Below are 7,664 nucleotides of genomic sequence, written 5' to 3'. Positions count from 1 at the left end.
GTAAACAGAGACGGTAGTGTGGATAGATGATTGGGTTGGTTTATATTTAGAGAGAGGCACTAGATTCTTGATTCACAATGACCTGATGGAGACAAGAAGACACGCTGTCACTGGCCGTGGTCACACAGCACACGTGGGTTCAAGCAAACACACGGCAGATACTCTCGTGTTGACAAAAGTATCCACATTTACACAAAAAAGCTAAAATGTTACTGTAAACTAAGAGGTAAGATTATAAATAGTAACACTGTGTATTGTTATATACACAGTGGATCTACATTTAGTCTTATGTATATATCTACTGTATAATCTGCTATATAAACAGACACACACATACCTTGCACATGCACTATACAAATATAGACTCATCTCTCTCCAAGTCATATAATGTTGGTGCCATGTCTGACCCTATAATTTCTGCTACCCTGGCCTTTTCCACTGGCTGGTTTCACTGTTGGCAGATTTTCTTCTTTTAAGTGTCCTCCGTTCCCCCTTTTCTTCTCCTTTTCCTTCTTTTTAATTCTCACTTATCACGTTGGGTTGAAATTACGGCACATGAGCAACAAAACGGTTCAAGTTGAAGTCAACAAAGGCCTCGGGTGGGCACAAGTCCAAGATGCAGGGTGCGTCAGCCAACTGAGCCAGCAGGATGCCAGCTGAAGCTGATTTCAGTCAGCCCTGTATAATTTTGGGCAAAAAAAGAAATGAGGCGGCAGCCCTGTCTTTCACGACCACATGGTGAGTTATGGTTTTAAGATTCTGTAGTAAAGTAAAAAGAAGCTGACAGTAGAGAGATGACGGGAAGTGAGTGGGAATGACATGCAGCAGAGGTCCCCCGAGGCTCTCGTACTGGGAATGTTGTGTTCCATGGCCGGCGCCTTAACCCAGAGGCCACCAGGGCACACTGATTTTGAACTAAACTGTGCTTGGTTTTCCCACATCTAATACTTCTCCTCACCCATAAATCCTTCCATGCCCTTGCCCACCAGTAATTCCTCCTCCACCACGTTCTGCGAGCCTCCAGTCTTCGGACACTACTCCAAGCACTGCCCTGCAGGCTTTCTCCCAGCAGAACTCTCTAGTAGTGTGTATGGGCAAAGAAACTCCTGAAAACCCACCTGTTCACCACAACCTATGGACTATCCCCATCAAACATTGCTACCATTTTGTTGTATGAAAGGTGCTATAAAACTCCATGCTATTATCATTTTTATATATCACTTTAATAAGTAATTATGTATTATATCTAAATGAGCATACTACTGCCATGTTAGTTGTACAATATAACTTAAAGGCAGTTTTTCCACTACTGACACAATGAATTTAATGTCTTTCAAGAAACACGGCATAGCTATTCCAATATGCTTACGGTTGTAATAAAACTTTAAACTTAGTGAAAAACTATAAACAAAAGGAAAGGGCTCCCCAAACAAAACGTATTTGTTGACGATATTACCTTCTAAATGCAAAACTCAATTTCACTTAATATCAGAGTAGGTTCACATTTCGGACGTGTCAAGAACCAACTCCATCCATCTATATTTTCCTCTCTTTACATGTCCTGTTTGAGAATGTAAATGTCCTGTTTGAGAATGTAAACATGTGGCTCCTCAGTGGCCACTAGAGGAGGCATCAACATGTGTTGGATTTAGGTCAGGATCAAGGTTTGCTGCACTAGGTTAACAGTTAACAACATGCATCCTGGAGCCGAAACTTTTGTTTAAATGTGTGGTGATTTAGTCTACAGTGCCTGATGTCCCTGTGCTAAAGACAAAAATAAACCCATGTGTGGGCTTCATTTGTTCTTATCGACCGTATGTTCTGATTCAAATCAAGACAGCACCAAAGTTGTGGACAGTAAGACATCAGCTCCATTTTAACAAATATGTTTGTGCAACAGCAAAAATTTAACTTTTCCTGTTTTTCCACGAGCAACCATAGAGTTTTAAATAGCTTCGTTTATTATGCAGACTTCTGGTAAACAATATTTATGTGATCTGAAAAAGCAGATAGGGCGGTCCCAGGGGTGGCACACCATCTGATAAAGCAATCAGGGGAACAAATTAATCACATGACATGAGAGCTGCAGTTTCATCATTTTTCGCTGTCATGTCTTCCCGTAATTCTTCAGATAAAAATACAAGACAGATTTAAGGGGGGAGGATAGACACAGTAGTTGTTTGGATTGAGATCGAAAGATTTCTGCAGTTCAGATGTACACACACACACACACACACACACACACAAACACACACACACAAACTTTCAGTAAAACTTTACCCAGAATGTGGAGGGGTTATTGGGGTTTCTGGTATCTTAAATTTAAGCAAGATTAGATCAAGTACATGCTCCGTTGTAAATAGATGGGTGGTCACACACATACACACACACACACACACACACACACACACACACACACACACACACACACACACACACACACACACACACACACACACACACACACACACACACACACACACACCAAACTGTGGAATGTGACACCTTAGTCCTACCTCACTTTGTACCAACCTCACAGTGCCACACAGGCCACCCAACAACAGTTGTTATAAAACTTCAAACTTCACTAATTTTCTTCCTCTTAAACACTAGAATGATATCTTAAACTGTGACAATTGTCAGTAAGCATGTCTGCCTGTGTCAATTGTACCAACAAAAAACCCCCACAGTTAAAACGTCAATGTGCATGTCTCTTTACATTGGTTAATATATCTAAATTGAAAATCTTTTGCAAAAGCACAGGAAATCAACTATCAATTATTTTCATTGCTAAATAATCTCTCAAAAACAATAAAAATAGTAAAAAAAAAAAGTGACAGTCCAATACCCAACCATATTCAATTTATTATAATGTAATATCAAGAAATCAGCACATTCTCACACTTGATAACCTAAAAACAAAACTCCTGAAAGACATTTTTGCTTGTAACATTACATAAACCTGTAATCTCTCATCAAACAGGTTTCAAATTAGGAGACATATAAATACTTTCTTGCTCCCAACTGTCTCAGTGCATGAGGAATAAAAAATATGCAAATACCATATCAGCCTCTACTAAAAACATAGTCATTACTGACTTGTAAATAACAAACAGATATAAAGAACAACATTTTGTAGGAAGTTTAATACTTACAGATCAGAAGAAGCTGAGTCCATATAGAGGACAGAGTGAACAAGTCATCGCTCTCCTTCTGACGGTCTCACACAGCCATGGGAACTCACATTGCATCACCATTCAGGCTCACACAGGCTGAGCTACTGCCCCCTCTGCCCCCTTCTCAAGCAGTCCCAGCAGGCGAGGGGGAAACAGGGGGCTCTGACTGCCTCAACCGTTTCTCTTCTCACAGACGGGACACAGTGGTGCTGTTGCACACTTCAGGCTCCAGGATTCAGATTGATTACATTGCTACACAAATGCACATAGCTACACAAATGCCCATATAGCACCCCAGCAGGGGTGCAGATCTTGGTGGTAGTAGCAAATATTCAAACGAGAATGCAAAATATATGTGTGGAGACACGCATACTGACACGTTTAAGAAGAAATGCATCTTAAATCAAATTTAAAGTTCCTGTCTTTCTTTCTGATGTATTTGTCAGGGACAGAGATTCCCCCACCTCCATGGCTGTGTGGTGCAGCTGCTCCACCAACGGCCAGACCATGTTCATGCCCTTTACTAGCACAGGAAGAGTATGCCACCTGTCATTGCCGCCTAATGTACCTTAGCCCCCCTGCTGTGTGGACGTCTCACTCCAACACAAAAGCCAGTGTTTTCTCTGAGTGCGCGAGCACAGGTGGCTGGAGGAGGCAAGGTCGAGTTACAGCAGCAGGCTCCCGCGGTTGAAATCATCAAGGAGTCAAGGAGAGGATAAGCTCAGTCTGACCCAGTATACTATGGACACGCAGTTCAAACAGTAAAGTATGGCTAAACTTCATTATGTAAAGCACAAGTCTGATATGTTAAATAATCCCTGTTTTACAGTAATCAGGCTTTAACATCTAATCACAAGGAATCAAATATATTATGTGCTGTAGGGCAAAATTAATCTTTCCAATATTAAACACGCTCATGCTAGATTTTAGTATCCTTGCATAGACTTGCTTGGGTGCCCACACACCCATAAATCTGTTTCAACAAGTATTTAAAACATACATCCACTACTGTACCCCATACATGTCATATAAAGCATGCATTTTTGCTGCATTGTTTTCCACTTGGTGTATTTATTTTATTTTTTACAATTTTCTTCCAACCGTGAGATGTTTGTACAGTAGTATTACATTTCTATTTCTAATTCGTCTGGTAATATGACAGATTATCAAACTAACCAACACGGGCAACTATACCCTCTTAACTTCTCCTTTAATAGATTCAAAATTCCCTTTGAAAACAAACAATTTCAACAATATAAAGTGTTGACAATGACTAACATCTTTGACGGGAAATAGCAATAATAATGCTTTACTTTGCTTTGCTCTTAGATTAACTTCCTCAATTTCCCCCTTAAAGAAAGCAGGTTTAATTCTGAGAACAAATAACACACATCCCAAAACAGGACAATGTGCCAAAGATCACTGAGTGCAATATGACTCAGAATGAATCCCAGCTATAAAGCTGTTAAATTGTTTTTTAAAAATCAAGACTCACCTCGCTCTGCTTTCCTGCTCTGAAGTCTCCAACAACACATGGAGGGGTCGCTGGTTCTCTGGGCTCTGGCGAGCTGACAGCTGTCTAACCAGAGGAGAGGACCAGCCCCCGAGTCCTGGAGGAACCTGACATGTTCCATCAAACGCACTGCTTTGTTGACTGAGGAGAATCACAATATTAAGGCTAGCCAGGCAGAAAGTTTCCCAGCCCCCCAGGCATCCCAATTCCTCAGTGGGGCGTAACCCAGTCATTTTATCTGCTCCCATCTCCCTCCTGTGTGTACACTGTGAGGGGGAACCGAGAGCAGTGCAACTGGCCTGCCAGGTCAACAAAGTCTAGACAACTGCACCAATTCAAGGTGTCTTCAATGTATTCAAAAGTTTTGATTGATGGTTATATTATTTCTTTTATTAATAAGTTCCATAATTTCAACACAGTTTGTCATAATTTAAAAGAATCAAATCATCTTAAAACCCTGCAGACAGGTCAGTAATAACAATAAAGGATTCAGAATAAATGCCACAATAGAGATCAACAGCGTCACAGTCACACTGATCTGCAGAGACAATGCAGCGCCTGTCAGAGCAAACTGCCTGCAGTGCTCCTGATAGCAACAGATGTCAGCCTGCATTGTTATATGGATTACTAGAGCCACTCAGCAAACACCTCCAGGTGTGCATTCCACATCAGGAAGGGGAAAGGTGGGAGCCGCTCCTCCGAATCAATAAAAAACGCTGACTTTTCTCTCTTTTGAACTCTGCGTGCCTGAGCACAAGGACAGACTGTTGGAACTGGGTTAAGTGCCGGTGCATCCCTTTTAATGGACAGGGAAGAGAAGCGTCCCTGCTCTGAAAATGCAATCTGTGCACCGTCACAGAGGCAGAGTGCGTTGCACGAGCAAGTCGTTTATATGGTGAGATGAAGGGAAGTGTGATGGGTGGCTACTCTTTGGTCTGAAATGTACACCTGGTCTCCGCTGGGTCTTTAATCTTAGGAGGAAGGAACAGAAATTAGAGGCCCCTCCGCTACATCCCTCACGTTGGGTTAAAGGGCGTGTAAATATCCACCACAATGAATCACTCGCAGTCAAAGTCAAAGCATTGTGATGCAAGCTGAAGAGTGTGGGAGGATTAAGGTTCAGACAGCATGAAATTAGAGTAAATGTAATATTGACTGAAATCTTGAAGACTCAGAAAACTCATATAAATAAACAATCTGCTTATTTCTTTCACATTTGGGATTAAAACGACTACCCAATTAATCGATTGGTCAACAAACACTTAAAGGTCCCATATTGTAAAAAGTGAGATTTCCATGTCTGTTTTTTTATATTGTGAAGCAGGTTGAGGTTCTTTATAAATACTGTTAAAGTATCGAGACGCTCAGTCCACAGAGAAATGCGTACAGCCTGTATTCAGAAACTGTGCCTTTAAACGTAACAGACAAAAGAAAACAATGTTGTTTTTGAACATTAACGCATTAACATGTTGTAGTGGAAACCCAAAATACAATCGATAAGCAAGCATATTATGGGACCTTTAAAGTGGTTTATCAGGTCATGATACCAAACTTCTGGTAGCAGATTGTAAATTAAATAAATAAATAAAACGCCTATGTGCTTTTTGGTAGTTATTTAGTAAGGCAGCACTTTAGTAATTTGTATTTCTCGACAACAGATGGACTGAAATAAATACAGAATTAAATCTATAATGAGAAATAGATGAATCAAGCACAAGCCATGTCCTCATTTCTCGTAAAACCCAAGGATGTGAGACACTGATAACCTTCACAGGACTCATTATAGGCCCGACTCTACGTGCACCTGACAATTTGCACAAATAAATGCACATCTGAGAAGAGAGAGAGGAGGAGGAAGAGAGAGAGAGAGAGACAAAGAAAGAGGGAGAAAAGGGGGGTAGAGAGAGGAGGGAGAAAACGATAGGGAGGGCGAGGTGTTTCCTGTTTCCATAGCTCTAATTATACCTGTCTCTTGAGGATGGGGCCTATCAGGAAGAGGAATTCTGTCATTGAGGAACTCCTCAATGACAGAATGTCCAGTTTCTATACGTTCCTATATGTTTACATATCTGGCTAACGTAAAGTATTACTCATATAAGCACAACATGGAAACACAAAGAGCCTAAGGGAAAGCCATACTGAGCTTTACACATAATTTAAAGTGTAAGAGAATATCATTATTTTACTATTTAGAACATCCCTGTGCAAATTTATATGGGAAAATAATATACTTGGAGAAAAAATGTAGTGGTTTCTGAGTTCATCAGGACTGGGAAATACCAGTGAGCTGCCTTAATCCTCATGCAAAAAACAAATCAAAATAAGACTGGAAAGTCTGCTAAAAGCGAATTCCCACACTCATTACACTGATTTGGTGTAACACAAACTGTTGGTATACTGGTCTTCCTTTGCAATGGAGAGCGACTGTTTTTTTTTTCATAAACTAAACACTCACTCCGTCCGTTTGTGAGTTGTTGTCAGGGTAATGATTTCTTCCTGTTTAAAGATGTGGTGCAGATAGAGTCCGTTGGAAGATCGCTGAGTCTGAGGCAAAGTGTTTGTAACTCACAAAGATAGTTTGCACACATATTATAAAAAAGACAATCACTGCAAAAACAGTTTAAAGTAGCTCCACTACTCTACCTTCTGCTTCTCAACAGGACTTGAGCGCTGCCCCCCTCTGGTGGACAACTTTGCTGCAGGATACAACAGGACTTACACATGCACCTGACACTAACTGCACAACTGGTAGACTTTCTGTCTACAGTATTTTCACAGCGAATTAGTGAAAACCATAAATATAACCAATAACAAAAGAGGAAGTTCCCATAAACTTCTGTCCATGTAAACAGACCACAAAGCGAAGAATATTAATAATCAGTTTGACAGCCCCTGGTTTGTAATCAGCTTTTTGTCCATCTCTTAACATGCAGAAGAGGAGAGGAAAGCTAAGAGGCGAGGTGGGGGGTTGTGAA

The sequence above is a fragment of the Echiichthys vipera genome (genome assembly GCF_963691815.1).
Source record: "Echiichthys vipera genome assembly, chromosome: 8".
NCBI lineage: Eukaryota > Metazoa > Chordata > Actinopteri > Perciformes > Trachinidae > Echiichthys > Echiichthys vipera.
The sequence above is the reverse complement of the archived record's forward strand: the minus strand, read 5'-3'. Positions refer to the sequence as shown.